Source organism: Miniopterus schreibersii (genome assembly GCF_964146895.1).
Source record: "Miniopterus schreibersii genome assembly, chromosome: 8".
Classification (NCBI taxonomy): Eukaryota; Metazoa; Chordata; class Mammalia; order Chiroptera; family Miniopteridae; genus Miniopterus; species Miniopterus schreibersii.
This window is the reverse complement of record NC_138109.1, coordinates 29,999,878-30,021,009: the sequence shown is the minus strand read 5'-3', so window position 1 is coordinate 30,021,009 and position 21,132 is coordinate 29,999,878. Positions and strand designations below refer to the sequence as shown.

At 38.4% G+C, this 21,132-nt stretch overlaps 1 protein-coding gene across 2 annotated transcripts in view; it reads left to right on the top strand.

Annotated features, from left to right (window-relative positions):
• The window catches only part of AGBL4 (AGBL carboxypeptidase 4), a 771,449-nt gene that overhangs the window by 230,445 nt on the left and 519,872 nt on the right, over nt 1–21,132 (top strand). The window lies entirely within an intron of this gene.

Genomic DNA, 21,132 nt, shown 5'->3' with positions numbered 1-21,132 from the left:
ACTCAGTTGTTCATTATTTTTAGTGGTCCTGAACCAAATGACAATCAGAGAGACAGACAGGCAAACAAACAACAGAAACAACTGCTTCACCTTTTTCAATAAATTCAATTAAAGAAACATTTCATTTATTAATAAGTAATCATTGAAGAACTGCTCTGTACCAAGTACTGTGACATATACAGGGAATACATCACTAAAAAAAAGTAAGCATGGCTCCTGTTTGTATCAGTTTGCTAAGGCTGCCATAACAAACTATCTCACATAGGGCATCTTAACTGACAAACTGGAGGCTAAAAGTCTGACACCAAGGTGTCGGCAGCATTGAGTTCTTCTGAGGCCTTCTTCCTTGGCTGGTAGATGACCATCTTCTCTCTGTCTTTACGTGGCCTTTCCTCTGTGCACATACATGTCTGTGTCCTAATCTTCTCTTCTTATAAGGATATCAGTGGTAATGGGTTAGGGCTCAACCATTTGACCTTATTTTTTCCTAATTATTCCTTTAAAGACCCTATTTCTAAATACAGCCATATTCTGAGGTACTGGGGCTTAGGTCTTCAACATATGAATTTGTGGGGGGGGGCACAGTTCAGCTCATAATACTGTCTTTAATGAACTCAGTCTAGGGGGACACAGAAATTCATCCAAGAATTATATGAATAAATTTAGAATTATGAACTCCGTTAAAGTGCTCTAAAGGAGAGGTATATGGTGTCATAAAAATATGTAAGGAGGCATGTCCTGTTTCAGAAGGACGAAGGTGCTGCAGGGAAGGCACCTGAGAAGGTAAACATATAAGCTGAGATCTCAAGCATAGGTAAGAGTTAAGGGCAAAGGGGTAAAACCAGGTAGATGGGAGCTGCTTATCAAAAGTCCCATAATTCAGTGCTTTCTATGTACTGAACACCGAAGTGGATTGTGAATATAGCAATAAACCCATGGTCTGGTAGGAGGCAGATGTAAAAACAGATAATTTCAACAGAGTTCGATCAGAGTTATGGAGGCTAATATTTATATGTCATAGTTCTAAATTTATCAGAAATAGGTAAGGGAGGCATTAAGTCTGCTGAGGGCAGGAGGTCAAAACGGTTTCACAATAGCTGAAGTGTTATACCAGTTCAGGTCCTGGTGCCTATTTGGAACTCTAAATAAATGAAAAAGATAACAAGAAAGCATTGAGATCATTCCTTCAAAATACTTTGGATCTAGAGGTAGCATGGAGTCAAAAGACCTGAGTTTTAGTCCCAGCTCTGCCCATTCTACTGTGCTTCCTCATCTGTCACACAGAGATAATGGTATGTATCTCACCTGCCTCATGTGCTAGGAGGGACCCAAGAAAGCAGGAGAAGAGAACTGGCTAAAGGAGAAATGAGATGAATTGGCTGAGGTCAAGAATCCCTTCCGTTCTTTGTTCCTGATCTGGAAGGATTTCCAAACTAACTGTGGAGATGAAACTGAAGACACCTAAAGAGTGAGACTCTGATTTAAGGGCTAAACTTAATTACAGAGAGAGTCACATAGCAGGATGGGCTCAGCGACATGAATGATACAAATATCAGCATTCTTAAATTTTTACTGATACATTGTTTATTTCAGTGCAAAAGCTACAAAGCATCCATGTCCAAGCTGGAAAGCAATTTCTAGTTGCTGCTGCTTTCTAAGTGCTTTTTCTGATCTAGAGAGGTAGAATATGTGAGTTTGGCTTTCATTGAACTGCATACTATAATGCCTTTCTAACCTCAGCAGCATCTCTTCCATATCTCTCAGCTATTGGACACCGCTAGATGCCAGGCACTGCCATAGGCACGCCACATGCATTATCTCAGAGCAATCCTATAGGATGTGTGTGTTATTCCCATATTACATATGGAGAAACTGAGCCTTAGAGAAGTTAGGTAACTTTTTAAAGTTAGTAAATTAAGTCAGTAAATATCAGATCTATGAGCTGAGCTCAGAACTGAAACTCCAAAGCTCAACCTTACTGGAGGAAAGCAGGTAAAGGAAGTTGGAGTAGCAAGCCTTCAAATTCCTTTCTATCTTTCGAACCACTAAGAGTGACTTTGTGCCTCAATGCAAAGCAATTTCCAGGCCTGTCAGTAAGGGTTAGGTCCTTTGCCCTTGCTGTCCTTCTAGCCGGAGACCTCTTCCCCTGCTAGCAAGGCTCCTTGATATTCTGGTTTCAGCTTAAGTGTTACTTCCTCAGTGAAGTCTTTCCTGACCATTCAGTTTAAAGTAGCTACCCTGTCACTGTTTTGTTACATTATCTTGTTTTAATTGTTTTGTGTAGCACTTATTGTTATATTTTCTTGAACATATATTTGATTTTTGTTTATTTCCCCCCTCACTCACTTGAATATAAGCTTCATGAAGACAACACCTTGTTTGTCTCAATCAAATTGTATACTCAGAACCTAGGACATCATAGAACTGGTGGATACTCAATAAATATTTGTTGATTTAGTGCATGAACAAACTCCCTTATGTAAGAGATGTAGGAATTGCAGCCCAGAGAGGAGACTGGACTTGTTCCAAGTCAAGGAATGCAGCCTGCGTTAGTGGAAGGCACATTGGCTTAGTTTCCAGTCCTAACACTGCCTCTAATGTGCTCTGTGACTTTAAATCAGCTCTGTGTTCTCTAAAAAAGATATGATATTAATATCAAATAACAACTTGCTGAATGCCTTCTCCGTGACCTGCATTATGCTGCTTTTGTCTGTATTTTATGTAATCTTCCCCATAACTTTGAGTTAGCTTTTAGTAAGTCATCATAAATAATGTTAGCCTCAAGTTCCAGTAGCTAACACAATAAAGGTTTGTTTCTCACCGACATCACAGAGCAACCTGAGTCAGAAAGTAACAATGGCTGGTCCTCATTCAAGTGGGAACGCCGAGATCCAGGATCCCTCAGATTTAGATTGCTGTCCTTCTCAGCCTGTTGCCTTCGAGGTCACTGTAGAAGGGGGAGAGGACAGGCGATTATATATCAGATGTTGTGTCTGAGCCCGCAAGCGGCATAAGCTATTTTCACCCACATTCCTTTGGGCAGCGCCCGGCACTTGGAACCACCTAGGCGTGCTGGGGAATACATCATTCATGGAGAGGTGCAACGCTGTTGGTCAGCGTCTAGCTAATAGCTGCCATAGCATTGTCACCGTGTTTGGTGGCTTGCCTGAGGTTTCACAGTGAGTGGGGGAAGGAAGATGCACAGCCAAGGAAGCCTGCCAGACTTTCGCCAGCAGTTGTGCCCTTTGCTCTGCGCCTGTGTAGATCATTGATTCTCAAGGTGGTTCTGCTAGAGCACTCATTCTATAATAGGAATCGTATGGAGAATGCTAGCATGTAAAAGAAATCAGCAGGAGTTGTGAAGCATAGTAAACCTTAAAAAGATTGTCTGGGAACTTTCTAAGGCCCTCTAGGGTGTGAAAACCTTGGATCAAGTGATCTTGACAGGCTTCCTCTAGCTCTGTCGCACAGATTTCATCTCCTGATTTCCTGATATTCCTAATGTGGGGCAGGAGGTTTACAAGGATGATGACACCTTAGAACTGGGTGCTCGCCATCAAAGATTTCTGCCTCAGGGCCCAGAAATAAGCTGTGGATTTATAGCTGAAACCCTGGCATTGCTTGTGCTGAGCCTTGAGACCCTTTCCCCACTACCCACCACCATTCATGCAAAAAGTGATCTAATTGTATAAGATGCTCTCTGGAAACTTTCCCAGAGGAATAATAGGTAAAGTAACCAATAACTTTTTAATTTTGCAAAGTGCACTCTTCCTTATAATTTACTTAATAAAGAAATTTAATGTTCTGCAGTTTACTGAACAAATAACATTGGAAATATTTTAGAGTTAGCTTGGGAGCTTGTCTTTGGTTGCCAGTTTGACTTTATTATTTGATTATCCAGATAAAGGCCACAGTAACAATATGCTGTGCCTTAAGTAGTTCAGAGGGGTTATCTCTTGGCCATTACCAATTCTAAATACAAGATTTAAACTCAGTGAGAAAATCATACAAAAGGAATTTTCTGAATTTGCTCAAGTAGTCCCTTGAGTCAGATACTTGATTCTCTAGATCTGGATTATGATGATTATACTTTTCCAGAAAGTTCCTAAGCTTAGGAGCTGACAAATTCTGTGGTACTCTATTCATTCAGAGAATACATACTGAGGACCAGACATGTGCCAGACGCTGTGATGGTGCCAGAGGTGTTCAGACTGGCTCAGAGGCCTGACACCTGCCCTTTGCTCCCATGGTTCACATGTTTTCCTTCTCCTATATCTCCCCTACTCCTCTTAGCTTTTTAAAGACAATAAGATAGTCCTCTTAGTTTTCATTGCAGAAATTTGGTCACCATTTTACTCAAGTAGCTAAACTTCAATAATTCAGGCAATGTAACTGATTCCGATTGAACGCCACACTGATAATTAACTTGCTGCTCTTCCTTCCCACCACCCACAGGAGCTTGATGGATCATTAATGACACCATTAGAGAGACAGTGATCCCAGTGCATTATTGGTTCTCGATAAATGTTAAATAATTGTTGAAATAGGGCCCAGTGGAGATTGGCACTTTGCAGTAGAGGCAGAAGCTCACAAAGTGTGCTGTTGCTGATGATCAGATTTTGCAGTTCAGAAAAGGCACAGACTTTGCACCATTCCCCATCGTTGAAACCCACGTGCATTTGTAGGAAAAAGTCCAATTAATAATCCAGCTCTCCTGGCTACATAGACGCCTGTGCAGTGGGGAAAGTGTTAAACATCATAGATGCTGCCATGAGGGATTTGCCTTCCCTCCTGTCTGAGGAGCTGTCGCCACTTAGATGAACGGGTGCAGGCCACCTAAGTGAGCAGGTGCAGGAAATAGGAAACAAGGCCACGATGACCAGTGATTAGGCACACAAGTGATTTACACATAATACCTCTGAGTCCTGCCCCAAAGTGCTCCAAGAGCCAGATCTCCATCTGTTAATTGAAAATCCTATCTGCCAATATGAGGGCTGGCTTTGCCAAGCGTGGATTGTGTGGTGTTAATGGCTTTGGGCAAAGCCTTGTGCTGCCTGCTGGCAGGGAGAATCCTGTTTGATTCTGAAGAGTCCAACATTTATATTTTAAAACATATTTTATTTGACAGCCAGAATCTAATGAATCTGACTTCATCTGTCTGTCTGTAAATCTCTGCATATCAAACCTAAAGTAAAACAGCTCCTCACTGTTCATAAAGCACTTTTCCTATCAACTATCCCATTTGATCCTATGACAACTAAGGGCAGAAGGGAACCTAATGTTTGTAGGCGCTTTATTTACATGCTGTCTCATTCAATCTCTGAAGTCTTGCAAGGTAGGATTTTTAAATCCTCATTTTACAGATGAAGATCCGAGGCACTGAAAAGCAAAGCACATGCTCAACGTCTGCTTGAGCTGAGCAGGAAAAGCAGGGACAGATATTAATCTTGGGTCCAAGCATATCATCATCTAATGATTCAGGACTATATCTTCTGAGCACCTACTATATATCAAGCATTTATTTCTACATGTTATTGAACCTCTAAAGCCACCTTGCGAGGCAGGTATTACTGTCCCTATTTTGCACATTTGATCATCCAGGAGACAGTTATTGAGCACCAGCTATGTGCTGGGTGCTATTTTAGGCACTGGATATACACCTTTGAATAAGACCAGCATTGTGCCTCCTCTCGTGAGCCCTACATTCTAATGGGAGGAGACACATATAAATGTTTAAAGTCTATAAAGTACAGAGAGACTTAGGCTCTACTTTAGATTGGGTGATTATAAAAGGGCTAATTAAAGATGAAATATTTAAATTAAGGCCCAGATGTCAAGGAAGACCCAGTCTTAGAAAGAACTGGGGATTATTATTGGAAGCAAAGAGAACAGCAAGTAAAACGCTAGGTGGGGCAGGTGGGATAAGCTTTATGCCTTTCAGAAAAAATAGCTAGTGAACGGTGGAAAGAGAGGTCTGAAATGAGGTTGGAAAGTTAGGAAAAGACCAGATCTTACAAGCCAAGGTAAAAAGTTCAGGTTTTATTTTACACGTCATAGGAAGCCATCAGGGTTTAAAGCAGGAGAACAATACAATTTACTTATGTTTACAAAAAGTCACCTTGGCTGGTGTGTGGAGAATGGATTATATACAGAAAAGGCTGAAAGGCCATTTAGGAGAAGATTGCAGTGGTCCAGATGAGAGATGGTGGGGGCTTGGACAAGCATGGTAGCAATAGAGATAGAAGTAAACAGGTGTGGTTCCGGAGAGAGGAACCCAAGACTCCTAGGCTTTTGACTGGAGCAACTGAGTGAATGGAATGTCGATCACTGAAATGGGGAAGGCTGCCAGCGGAGCCGATTTGGGAGTGAAACAGCAAAGGTTCTGTTCTGGCCATACTGAGTTTGAGGTGCCTATTAGGTAATAAAGTGTACATGTCAAGCAGGAAGTTGAATGTATGTCTGGAAATCAGAGACTATGTATATTCAGAGATCAAATGGCTTGCCAAATATTACACAGAAAAATGGGTGGAGCTGGGGTGTTTTTTTTTTGACAAAAGCTCAAAGGCTTCCCAAGACCCAAACTGGAATTGACTATCAGTTGGACATAAAATTCAGCTCAGCAACAAAATCTGCATGTGGCAGGAATTTTCTTTGTCATAGTTCACAAACATTCCCTGGCTCCCTCTTTGTCCCTCCCACACATGGCTGGAAAGATAGTTATTTTAACATTTTCTCTGTCTGCCAGGCTGACTATATTGTCAAGGAGTTACTGGGGAAGCGTTGAGGACCCAGGAAACTGCTTTTTTTAGAAAAGCATCCCTGGTACTTTTAATGCACTTGGCCCTTTATACCATACTTTGAAGAACCCTGGACTAGATTATGAATGCCTTGGGCGTGGGAATGGTGTCCTGTCGATCTCATTTTTCTATGAGGAAGATTTCAACAATATGCTGAGGAAATGTATGAATAAATGAAGTGAACGAATGAATTTAGTTATGTTTAGGTGTCAAAGACTTCTCTCTCTATTTGAAAAGAGCTCCTTGGACCTAGTTACTAGTCTCTGGTGTTTATGTTTCCCTCTCTACTTGGATTTATTAGGCTTCATGGGCCAAATAGCCTTTTCCTGCTTCGTGTACACCAAACTCAGCTTTAGGAGAGAAAGATTTTCTATCATTTTAAATATCCAAACACCATTCTATGTGCATGTTCCACACCGCCTGTTGTGAGAAGGCTGCTGAGTAGAAGAGCACAGGATAGAGAGATGAGCAAATGGAATCTTGTCAGGTCTGCTCTTCTTTTGCTAAGTGGAGCTACAGCCCTAGGGTATAACCTTTGGGGAAAAATGTCTGCTTCTATCTAGAGCCTCGCAGCTACAGTCACTGAGACTTTGACCTGTGGACCTAACACCTCCACTGCTTCTCAGTCCTTGAGCCAACCCCGATCATGCCAAGAGGCCTGCCATCTAACTCAACCCACCAGCACATAGGTGGGCTCTGGAATCCATCTCATGGCTGTAAATCTGGTATCTAGCTGCCTGATTTTCTTGATCAGTTTCTCTGCCTAATCCCCACTCCTCTTCCCGGGCTGAGAAGCCAGTCTGTCTGGGCCTGAAAGGACTAACTGAGGAGTCTTATACCCATGTCCCTTTTTGCCTTTTATACATTGCTCCACAGTGAAAGGAAGAATTCCATTCAACTTTCTTTGTTTAATTTCTAAACTTTTCTAATTTCTCTTCCAGAACACTATATTTGTAAAAACATTCAGCAGTGTCTTACATCCTGAAAGGGGAAGCCAAAATACCTTTGAATTTTCATTTTCTTAACTTTTCAGAGAGGATCATAATATTGACCTGCCTTACAGAACATTAGGATTAACTAATTAACATTGAATAGTACTTTGGAAATGTTAAATTCTATAGAAATGCTAAATAGGTTTATTAGACTTGGAGTCTAAAAGACAAATGAAACTCCAAACTTCATTTAAATGCTTTTATATCATGGGATTTTTTTTTCCCCTCTCAAAAGAATTTTAAAGTAAGTTATGCAGCTACATTCCTGGTTCCAAATAGGAATTGTCACAATGAGAATAAAGCATGGCTGTCTAATTTCCCCACCTTTCCTTTCATTCCCTGTTTCTCCACAAGATCACACATTCATTGAACAAGAATTTCCTTGTTGACAAGTAGTGAGCAAGGTACTGCAGATATAGTCATGGGCAAAAGGAGGGTTATAGTTGCAAGTGACATTCTTTTGAGTCAGTAAAGCTATTGCAATAATCATAACCTGCATGTCTTTTTCCATATGAACAGCTGTAAACCTATTTTTGCCAACCCCTGTATATACATATATTCTCAAGTAAATGTAATGCAAGACAGACTCATTGATATTATAGAGATGTAGGATGTGAAGCGAGAGAATGATCACATTCCAACTGTTGGTGTATTTCCGTGGTGGATGGGAAACTCGGGAAGATTTCATATAGCCGGCCTTACTGAGGCTATGCTTGAAAGATAAATGAATTTTGATAGACAAAGGAAATAGCATGAGGAAAGTTCATGTGTGCATTTTTTAGATGGGGAAACTATAGTTTAGAGAGGTTGTATGGTTGATCTGGGGTCACACAGTCAGCCAAGTCCTCAGTCAGATTTAGGACCCAACTTTCTTCATTTCTGTCCTGGTATTCTTTGCATCGAACTAACTGTGCTCCTTCCCTTACTAGTAAAGACAATTTTACTAAATGCCTATTTATCATAAATTGTAATACATTTCTGATGGGAAATTGAGATCCTTACACTAACATGGTCCAAGGGGAGAGGACACTGCACGCAGGCAGAGATAATACACACAAGGTGAAGATCCTTGGAGTATCGAGGTGGATGACAGGTGCGGGTGGGATTGGGTGAACAGCCATCCGCTTGCCATGAAGTGAGTGGTATTGGGACCAGTTGGAAGTAAAATTAGAGGAAGCACATTGAATTAAGAAGGGATTTCAATGTTAGAATAATGAAGTTTTTGTCATGTTGCGTGTGAGATGTCGCAAAATGACCAAACAGAAATAACTAGTAGATAGTTGAAGCTACAACTCTGATTGCTAATAAGAGAACATCATGATTTGGGAGTTATTAGCATGGAAGTGATATCATAGTCATGAAAAGGAAATCTCTGAGGAAAAGAAAGAGCACAAAAATCACAGTCCAGTGATAAAACAGTTTATGGTATGTTAGCTCAGTCTAGTTCTTCGTTTATACTTGGGGGTAATTGAGACCCAGAAAGAAGAAGGAACGTGCTTAACATTACTCACTAAATCAGTTGTGACTAGAGCCCCATATCTCTTCACTCCCAGTCCACAGCCCTTCCCCACCTTTCTTTCACACACACTATTTCAACCAATTGAGGTGTTCTGCAGTAGAGGACTGTAGCTGCTCATGTGAAATTGAAACTTGAAATGGAAACTGAAATCATGAACAGGAAGAGAATATTGCCTTCCTTATTTTTAATCATTTTTCTGCCCAGCAATTCCTAGGCTCATCTTGGAAGGCATGGCCTCTGGGGGTCAGGGGACTGCAGGTTCCTAGGTGATTACATGTGGGTCTGTTTCTCTGTCTGGTTCCTTTCACCCTTAGTTTGTTTTTGTTAATTTTCTTTCTTGGGGGACAGTTTGCTGAGAGACATTAGGGCTATTGCTAGGGAATACTTAGATCCTTTTTCAAAAGAAGAATGTCCCCTTTTCTCAGCTGCTAGGGTCCCCTTCTCTGAATGCACCCACCACCTCCTCTGCGGGAAGATTGCCTTGACCTGCTCCCTAATCCACATCCCCCTCCCCCGCTGTCTGTCCCCCAGCAGTGGCAGAGAAATTGAAATTCCATTTGAACCACTGTTTATTAATGACTGTCTACCCTGAAACAGGACTCAGTTTAATTTAAGTGAGTTATTTCAGTAGCCTAGTGTGATCAGTCTAAGTATACCCACTTTACAAACAAGGAACCCAGACAGATAAGATACGGAGTTTTGTAGCAAGATTATGGCAGACAGAATAAGGACCCTCCAGAGATGCTCGCGTTCTACTACCTGGAGCCTCTGAATAGAATACCTTACATGGCAAAGGGGACTTTGCAGATGTAATCAAGTTAAGGATTTTGAGATGAGAAGATTATGCTGTATTATCTAAGTAAACCCAGTATAATCACAAGAGCCCTTAGAAGGGAGAGGCTGACAGGTTAGAGTTAGAAGAGACATGAGGATGGAACTAGATAAGCAGATGGGAGGGAGGGAGGAATTTGAAGATGTTATGCTCCTGGCCTTAAAAATGGAAGAAGGGGCCACAAACCAAGGAGTGCAGGTGACTTCCAGAAGCTGGAAATGGCAAGGAAGTAGATTCTCTCCTAGAGACACAGAATAAACATCATGCTGCCAACCCCTTGATTTTAGATTTTCTCACCTCCAAAACTGTAATATGATGAACTTGTTTTGTTTTGAGTCACTAAGTATGTGACTTTCCTATAAAAGCAACAAGAAACTAATACAATATAGTCGTACAGCAGGTCATTTTCTCCAGTGAATTCCATTTTGCCAGATGTAAAAAACGCCTCTCTGCACTCATGTAACTGAACCCTGCCTTGCTTGACGCTGTTGACTGTTTCATCGGACGTTATTCCGTTCGCTTGTTAGATAGCACCCACTCCCGAACCTCTTCCTGCCCCTCTGACTGTTCTCTGTGGCTTTTGGGCCCCACCCCCTCTTTGTTGGCGTCGCTTTCCATCTTTCCGCCCCTCCTCTTTCCCCCTCTTCACACTGGCCTTGAACAATCTCGTCCACCCCTCGTACTTCCACTTCTCACCTTACGCTGATGATTCCCAAAGATGGCTCCCTCTAAACCTTGGGCTGTCTGTTCAGATCTAACCTTGGGGAACTGAAAACTAAGGGGGAAACCTTAAACGCGGCTAACGACAGAAGACCAGTGGTCTTCAAAAGTGCAATAGATATAAACAGAATCTGAGAAAAGTCACAGGCCTTTACCAGAAATGTACCAAAATGAATTCTTCAGGCTGAAGGAAAAGATCCAAGATGTTTTTCTGTAGTTCGACTATGAAGTCCCTGGGGTGATTTTCTCTATTTTTCCCCCCCTGTTGTATTTATCACTGTTTGAGTTTTTTGAGTCAGTGAATAAAGGTCTTCCATAAGTTTTCAAAAATTCTCAGAACTGTGGGAAGGAATAGAAAGCAATAGAAAAGGGTAAATATATGAAGAAAAGGATATTGAGTGTTTAAAATAATAGTTATAAGAATGTCTTCTGGATGTAATGACATAGATAGAAGGAATATATTTGACAATTGGCGTAGAGAAGGTAGAAGGGAGTAAGTGGGATTAAACAATCATAAGATTCTTGTATTTTTCTTAGGAAGCAGACATATATGAAAATTTACTGAGCTATACATATAAGTTTTTTGTACGTTACTATTTTCACTTTATCTTCAATAAAAAAGGAAAAATTTTATATTTGAAAAGCAACTCTTAATATAGCAAGGGAAAGTTATGGATACATTTCTTGAGATTATTTGTACATGGGATTCGACCTAATGACATTCCTTCTTTCTCCTTTTTATATGCCTAGTATTCATTTGTTGAGTGGATTATATTCATTATCCACTCAACAAATATTTATTGAGATTCTCACTGTGTGCCACTCACTGATAGGCACTGGATATATATAGATATTGAAACTAGTGTTATAAGTGTTCAGAGATGAACAAATTGTAGCCATCAGTGAAGGCTACTGAGAAGAGAAGCTAATTGGACCTAAACACTAATGATTTCTGCAGAAAACATCTTGGTGGATGTAAGGATGGAGGGATGGGGTCAGATGCTCTCATTTTCTCTAGGTTCTGTAGTGCCTAGGCCATTCCCGTATGCTTACTCTTCTAGGACTCACTTTATTTTAAGGGGACAAATTCAGCACTTTCTCATGCCCTCTAAAATATGGACATTTGGGAAGTCCTCCAGGCAACTTCGGTGCCCAGAGGAAAGGAATGGTTGGTATATTCTCTTTCCCTCTAATAAATAAACAAAAATAGTTTAGGTTTGTTAGAATACAAGTTGTGGGTCAGACAGCTGGAGATAGTGCCCATCTCTGTCAGAGAGTGCGTCAGTGTGCCATTTGAGTATTGGCCACTGGGATGAACCCGGTGCAGAGGGTCAGGGATCATAACCAAAAGGCGAGATGAGTTTTCTGCTGCTAAAGCAACTCTGCAGTTAGTTTTTCTTTTTTCTTCTGTCATGATGGAGAGGTTAAGAAGATATTTTCTGATGATTAATGCTGTTGGAGAGAAATTATTTTGGGGGTCAATTTGGGTTAATTTGCCTTTCTGAAGGTCTCTCCATTAAATTAACAATAGCTTGTGATGTTTAGAACATACAGAAGTTCAGAGTGAGAAGCACTAAATATGAAAGTTATTGATTCATTCATTCATTTATCCAGTTAGCATTCATTGGCTCTATATTAGTTATTGGGGATATAAATACTATTAATTGTAGTTTTGACTAACTATATTTATAGGCAAACACAGACAAAGAAAAATCAATTAAAATGAAGCGACAAATAGAGAATTGATTATGAACTATATGCAAATGGGACACAAAGGAGGAACAAATCAAATTTTTTTTTTTAAGGAATCAGGGAAGGCTTCATTGACAGATGTCATTTGAACTAGATCTAAAAGAAGTTGGAGTTCCCCAGGCCTCTGGTGCCAGGAAATAACAGGAGCAAAGACATGAAGACTTAAAAATGTCCTGTCTGGTACACTGTAGGTAATCTAGGACCTGAGGTATGTGTCAGGAAATTGTAGCATATAATAATTAAGACTATGAAATGAGATGGAGTCATTATAATGTTGGGCTATCCATAATGAAGGTGTTTATCGAACAACCCAAAATGTTTCTTTTCTCAGGGTTTAAACATTTAAAACACAGTTAACTGGATAAAGAGAGATATGTAACATACCATAATTAAATAATATAATCTCAGTGTAATTTATTTAAAAAATTTTATTGTGTGAAATTTAAAAGATGTAGGAAAATGCAAAGATCATCATTGTAAACACCCTTGTTTCCCACCCAGAATTAATATTTTGTCATATGTTTCCAGTTATTTTTGTTTTTTTTTAAAGAGAGCATTGCAGATTGTTTTTGTTTTATCAAGTTGCTGTAACAAATGGCCACTAACTGGTGGCTTAAAAATTTATCTGTCAGAGTTACGGAGATCAAAAATCTAAAATTACCATGAGATCAAGGGCCACAGTCACTCTGGAGGCTCTAGGGGAGAATCCTTCCTTGCCCCTTTCAGCTGCTGCCTCCAGGCATTTGTTGCTTCTTTGGATAGTGACTACATCACACCAATCTGTCTTCCTCTTCACATCACCTCCTTTTCTGTGTGTATCTTTTCCTCTACTGTTACAAGAACACTTGTTAGACTTAAGATCCACTGGGTAATCCAAATGACTTTATCGCAGGATCTTTAACTCAATTTAGTTACATCTGCAAAGACGCTTTTTCCAAATAAGGTAACATTCCACTATACAGATGATGTATTATAGAGTTGTACACTTGAAACTTATATAATTTTATTAACCATTATCACCCCAATAAATTTAATAGAACATTTTTAAAAGACATTCTCTTACAATACCATCAAAGGCCCTTGTGTTAAAAATGAGAAAAATATGGAAACATGCATTAAAATATTCAGAAAATTTTAAAAAGCAAATAAAGTAACATTCATGAGTTCCAGGGATTTGGATGCAGACATAAATTCTGGGGGAACAACATTCAACCAACCAAATAGATATAGCTGAAATTTATTTTGTTCAAGAAAAGCAGGTTTCATTTTTCATCCCCCCTCACTAAATGTCATGTTGCCTTGTCCATTTTAATGTTGTTTTACATCATTTATTTTCATCCATATAAAATTGTCTAGTATTTTTCCTGTGTGTGCATGGTTTCAGATTTATAAAAATATCCTGTACAAATTATTCTGAAAGTTGCCTTTTTATCTTAATGTTATATTTTTGAGAACTGTATAGTTTTGAGAACTAACACTAACTATGCTGTAGTCTATTCCTTTCATTATTTTTTATTAGTCAGGAGAAGTTAGGTGCCCCAAATCGCAGTTATTTAATACAACAAACGTTCATTCCTCACTCCTGCTGGACACCAGCATGGATCAGTGGCATGCTGTGCTCTTCAGATTCACTCAGGGCTCAGGTTTAAAAGGTTTCACCATCTTGGCAGCACACCATCTGAAAATCAAGGCCTGCTCAGCTACCACAGCAGGAGAAAAGAAAGCTGTAGGGTTTCACACAAGCAATGAAATGCTTCAGTGCAGAAGTGTCATTTCCACTTACGGGTTATTGGCCAGAAATAATCACATGACCCCACCTAAGTGCAAAAGAGGTGTAGAAGTATGTCCAGGAGGAAATGAAGTGAGCAGGAGAAATCTCAGCCACTTCACTGTTATCCTGTCATGTGAATGTACCGCGATAGAAACCCATTCCCCTGCCCATGGACATTAGGTAGTTTCCAAGTTTTTGACATTGCAGATAATGCTGCACTGGCATTGGTATGTGGTAGTTTTTGTTCATATATGAATATTTCTCCAAGTTCTATAGCCAGAATTGGGATTGTTGGGTCATAGGTTATGCATGTTATTTATTAATTAGAGGCTGGCATATTGTATCCAAACTAGGATATTAGTTTACATTCTCACCAGGAGTATATCCGTGACAGCCCTTAACCTTTGTCATGCTTTCTAATTTTAATAAATTTTATGGGTGGTAAAGGGCATCTTGTCATTTTAATTTATGGTTCTCTGATTACTAGGTTCATCATATAAATAGACAGATAGATAATATTACCCATTTAACTTAGTCAACAAGTATTTACTGAGCACTTACTATATACCAGAAGCTATGCTAGGGGATATGGATTTAACATTAATCCCCAATTTCAGGCAATAAATTTGGTCCTGGTCCTGGGATGTAATGGAAGATAGGAGGGATCTAGCTGGTTCTGCAGGTCCTGACAGGTTCAGAGTGGAGGTGACCTCAGAGACAGCACTATGAGGGAGATTATGCTATCATCCTAGGGCACAAATTGTATGTCCTGAGCCACTTTCCTCCGTAAAGCATTTTTATAACCAAAACCTAGCTAAGGGTAATTTAGAAGTCAAAGAACTTCCCAAGATTTCTGTGGGTTTTTTTGGGGAAGACCTCACGTTTTCATGGTCACCTCTGCCTCTGGGTTCTTATTTTTACATGCTGCCTGTTTCACACTGCATTGAATCAGACGTTAACACTTTCCTTCTCACCTTACACGCTACACCAGAGATTGCGACTTGCGACTGAGTATTGAGTCTTCCCATCTTCTTTCCCAATACTAAAACACCTAATTTTATTATGATATACACTCTTCTTTCTTTTTATTTTGTCGACTAAATAACAACAAATGTTTTCTTGCATTTGCCCAGTGGCATTGAGCAGGTACTCATCTGGAAATGCAAGAAAATATATTATTATAGTTTCAATAATTGACTAATTGACTTTTTTTGGTGATGTGGTTTAAAAATTACTTTTGAAATAAAGAACAAGAAAGTGAAATAAAATTATATCTATACAAATATACTCATAAGAGCAAGACATATACAGTAATTACACTGGTAGGTGAAGCTATCATCCTTGCAAGGTTCAGTGCTACATTATCCTATATTACAGGTGTTAGATTTTTGAAGTGGGTGTTTCAACTGCTCTTAATTATCACTGTGTAACTGAGGTAACACACAGACTTCTGCCTGCTCTTTTGTGTCTGTTTGAACTTGTTTGAGGACTGTTTTCTTAATTTGCACTGAGACATTTATGGTCACGGAGTCAGAATCCCAGTCAGGCTAGCCATGGTTTTACTGTATAATTGTGGGGACCTCTAAGCCTCTTTCCCGCTTCCTCTCAGTTCTGAATGTAGTGTCTCATTAGTGGTGAATCAGCTTTGGTCCTGTCCCTTAATTCTCAGCTTCCTTTATAATGATGATGATGATGATGATGATATATTCTTAATATTTATTGACCATTGTGGGGAAAGCACTATGTGAAATACTTAACAGTCATTGTCACATTTATTCCTCAAAATAACTAATATTTTCATTCTACATAGGTACGAACTGAGGCTTAGAAAGGCAAAGTAAATATGTCAAGGTATATATAGCCAGGATGACTCCAGAGCCTTTTCCCTTAGCCTTTTTTCTTATTACAAATACAGTGCGTATTACTTGTGGACATTATAGAAAATATAGATAACCAAAAGGAAGAAAACAAAAACTGCTACTAACCCAGTTGAAGAGAAATAACCACCATTAGCATGTCGGAACAATTTTACTGGTTTCTCTCCACAGCTAGCTAGCTAACTAGAGAGAGAGAGACAAAAAGGAAAAATTGGTGCAAAAATTTTTCTTAAAAATTAGATAATACTAAACTGTTTTGTAAACCCACTTTATCTTCCACTTGGCAATACAGTCTAAATATTTCCCACACATTAAATATTTTTGTATAAGATTCTTCTAAGGTCATCTCAGGAGATCATTGTTTGGCTGCACAATAATTTATTTTGTCAGTCCCTTAGTGTGGGACAATTAAGTTCTGTAATAAATTGTACTGTAATAAAAGATTTTGTGTTTGCCATGATTGTTTTGTTAGGCCAGGTTCCCAGATACTGAACTGAGGTTATGTATATTTAAAACACTTTTGAGCTATATTAATAAAACACCCTCAGAATTTAGCTTTTTTATGTCTTCTCCAGCGGTGTATAAATGTTCCAGCCTCTCTGATTGCTTTCAAAACTAAATAATACCGTCCTTAATGGTTTAATTTTCTTTACTAGGTTAGGCATTTTCAGTAAGTGTAATGGCAGTTTATAATTTTGGTTTTCTTTGCAACTCTCCTGTTCTCATTCCTCCTCCCCCTCTTGATAGCGCTGTTTTTGTTCGTTTGTTTTTGGTTGTGAGAGCTTTTTAAAATTTACTATACCTTTTCTCTTTTATCAGTTTTAGGTTGACAAAACCAAAAATTAAGAGTGAATAGTCTAGAGTTATTATATGGCCCCTTGCCACCCCCTTCCAATTTCTCCTATTACATAACATCTTGTATTCATGTGGTATGTTTATTACAGTTGAGGGCTCAGTACTGATAAATTACTCTTACTGAAGCCTGGTAGTTGGGGTTCACTAATGCATTAGTGTTCACTCTTTGTGTTGTATATTCTATAGGTTTTGACAAATGTATAATGACATACACAGTTTTAAACAGAATAACATTTTCACTACCCTAAAAATCCACTGTGCTCCACCTACTCATCCCTCTCTCCCTCCCTTCTTTCAACCCTGTGGCAACCATTGATTTTTAACGGTCTTCATTTTTTTTTGCCTTTTTAGAATGCCATATAATTGGAATCATATAGTAGGTAGCCTTTTCATGTTGGCTTCTTTCACCTAGCAATGTGCATAAATTTCCTTCATGTCTTTTCATGACTTGATAGCTCATATCTTTTTATTACTGAATAATATTCCATTGTATAGATTACCATAGTTTATCTATTCACCTATTGTAGGATATCTTGATTGCTTCCAGGTTTTGGAAATTATGAATAAAGTTTCTATAAACATGTGTGTGCAGGGTTTTGTATGGACATAAGTCTCAATTTATTTGGATAAATACCAAAGATCATGACTGGTGGATCATATGGCAAGAAAATATAGTTAATGTTGTAAGAAAGCTCCTGCCTTCCAAAGTGTCTTCGTTCATTTTGCAGGAATGAATGAAGGTCCTTGTAGCTCCTATCTTCTCTCACATTAGGTGTTGTCAATGTTTTGGATTTTGACCATTCTAATAGGCGGTGGTGTCATTGCTTTCATTTGCAATTCCCTAATAACATATGATATTGAACATCTTCTTACATGCTTATTTGCCATTAGTATCTTTTTTGGTGCCATATATTTTTAGATCTCTAGTCCATTTTTAAATTGGGTTATTGTTTTCTTATTGTTGAGTTTTAAGAGTTCTTTGTGCATACTGGATAGCAGTCCTTTTCTTGATATATATTTTGAAAATATTTTCTCCAGTCTGTGGCATATCTTTTGTTCTCTTAAGTGAAAGGTGTGGTTTTTTATTGAGTAATTTAATTCTTTTTCTATTTTATAGAATTGCATCTATTTTCCCATTTGTTACTTACCTTTCAGCTTACTTCATAGCATTTTTGATGTTCAGAAGTTTTGATTTTCAAATTGTCAAATCCATAAATTTTTTCTTTGGGTGTTATTTCTTTGTGATTAAACAAAGAAATACCCATTTCCTTTCAAGAGTATCTAATTGTTCAGTTATACTCTCTTTAAGGGCTCTATGGCTTTTCTTCTACATTTAATCTTTAATCTACTTTAATTTGGTTAACAAAGTTAGACATAGGGACCTGACTTCACTTCTTTCTCTGTGATTAGCCAGTGATCCAATGTCATTTGTTGAAAATTTATTTTTTCTCTATATAAAGCTTTTTAAAAAAATCAATTTGGTTAATTTTTTATTATCTTAGATAACTACAATATAAACTTTTTGAAAATAGGAACTTCATCTTTCTATTACTCTGTAGTCTCAGAGCCTAGAATAGTTTCTGACACACAGTAGGTATTAAGCAAGTTTTTGTTGGATAATGAATGAATGAGTTCTTCAGGACTTTCTGAACTGTTCCACTTATGGCTATTTCTGCACCATTAGAATATTGTTTTAATACCTGTAAGTTTGTAATACATTTTATTATTTGAACATACGTCTGCCTTTATTTAAAAATTATTTTTGACTATTCTCTCTGAAAAGCAATGGAAAAAGTATTCTCAGGTGAGGATTTAAAATAAAAAAAAAACAAACTTATGTCCATACAAAACCCTGCACACACATGTTTATAGAGGCTTTATTCATAATTTCCAAAACTTAGAAGCAATCAAGATATCCTACAATATGTGGATAGATTAACTATGGTAATCTATACAATGGAATATTATTCGGTAATAAAAAGATATGAACTTATGTTTTAAAAGGTGATTTTTGGAATTACTCTTTCACATTCCAAAAATATATTTTGTATTTTCATTGAAGTTGTGTTAAATCTATAGAATAATTTGAGCAGAGTTGACATATACCAATATTCTTTCTATCCAGGAACATCGTGTATTTCATCTTTTTCTGTCCATACTAGAATTTAGGTAACTTTATTTATGCAGGTTTTTCATCCTTTGTTGTTTATCTGATGGTATTTTCTATTTTTATTGCTATTGAGCATAAGATATTATTTTCTATTATGATTTGGATCTGGGTTTTGCTGATATTTGGGGAAGCTATTTCTTCTTATATGTTGGTTCCATTTACATCACAGATTTTTAATATGGCATTTAAGTGATGTTTCTGGGAACTGTAGGCAGCATTCCGTGCCCTGCATATCTGTGTCCTCCATCCTTTAGAGGCGATGAGGAGAATTGCAAAAGGCCTTAGAGGCATAAGGTCTGAAACCCCATGCTGCCCTTCACCTCTCTAGCATGGCAAGTCATTTAAGCAGTACTGAGTCTTAAATGACTAATATGCAAAGTGCGAAGAACCATGTGAGCACCCAATAAAAACAATGGTCATGATTTTTAATCAACTGTAACATCATGTGATAATACTGATAGCTACTTATTATTAATCTGGGGGCTAAATAATTGTTCTTATGTTCGAAACAATCTTAGGGAGTGGATTCTGTTATTACGCCAACGTTCATATAAGAAATTGGAGGCTTAGAGAAGGCTTTGGAAGTAATACTGCATTACTTATATAGTGCCGTGGTTAATGAGAGTGAGATTTGGAGCCTGGCTGCCTGGTTGAAATTCCAGCTCCCAACCTACTTCTTATGACCTTGGACACATTTTTTAACCTCTCAGCATCAGTTACCTTATTCAAATATAGGGAATAATAATAATAATGTGCACTACAGAAGGTTTTTTTGTTTTCTCAGGTATTTTTTGAGGTGTTTAAAATAGTGCCTGACACATAGGAAATGATGAATAAATAAGAGCCAACATAACAGCCTGTGCTTCCTCCTTCGAGGCCAGAAATTCTGTGATAATCAGTCATGTGTATGGCAGGATCACCCTAATGGCTTAAAGGAATGCCACAGGATCAGAATCTCCCTCCCTTAATCAAATTCTGCTTATCCTTCCAGGTTTATTTTATGTAAATGGATTGAAGAGAGGCTTACATACTTCCATTGATCATGACCACAATTTAGATAGCATTTTCTGATCAGTTAGAGCAAGGTCTGAACAACAGCCCCGTATCTCTTAAATTCTTGCCTCTCACATCTAATCTTTTAGAAAATCCAATTGGCTTTTCCACCAATACTGCCTGAGTCAGAGCCACTATTACCTCCTGCTCGGATTACTGCAGCAGTCTCATAATTGTCTTTCTGCTTCTTCTTTGCCTCCCTGCAGTCTGTTGCTGAAACAGTAGCCAGGGCCATCCTTTGAAGACATAGGTCCCATTAGGTCATGCCTTTGCTCAAAACTCTCCAGTAACTTCCCACTTTACTCAGAATAAAAGTATTGTATCTAAAAATAATTTAAAACAAACTACTTAACCTATCCCATGTCCTCTCTTATGACTCTGTCCCTCACTCACCCTATTCCTGCCATGCCGATCACTTTCTCTTCCTTGCATGTTCCAGGCATTGTCCTATCTGTTCCCTTTGTCTGGAATACTCTTTCCCCAGCTATGAGTTTGGCTAACCCCATTCTGTCATTGAAATCTTTGCTGAAAACTAACCTTCTAGTGAGGATTTCTTGGACCTCAGTGTTCAGTGAAGGAAACTTCTCTACTCCCAGCTTGTTCACCACACTCATGCTCTGTGCCTTCTCTATTTTTTTAATACACTTAAATGTATGTCTGTTTTGTTCCCTGACACAGTACATGGTATGTGCAGGTCTTAATATTTAATATTGATTTTGATAGTGCATTTGTTTGCAGCATAGAATAATGCAATCATTAGATTTGATAGTCACATAAGGGTCCTCTAATACAAA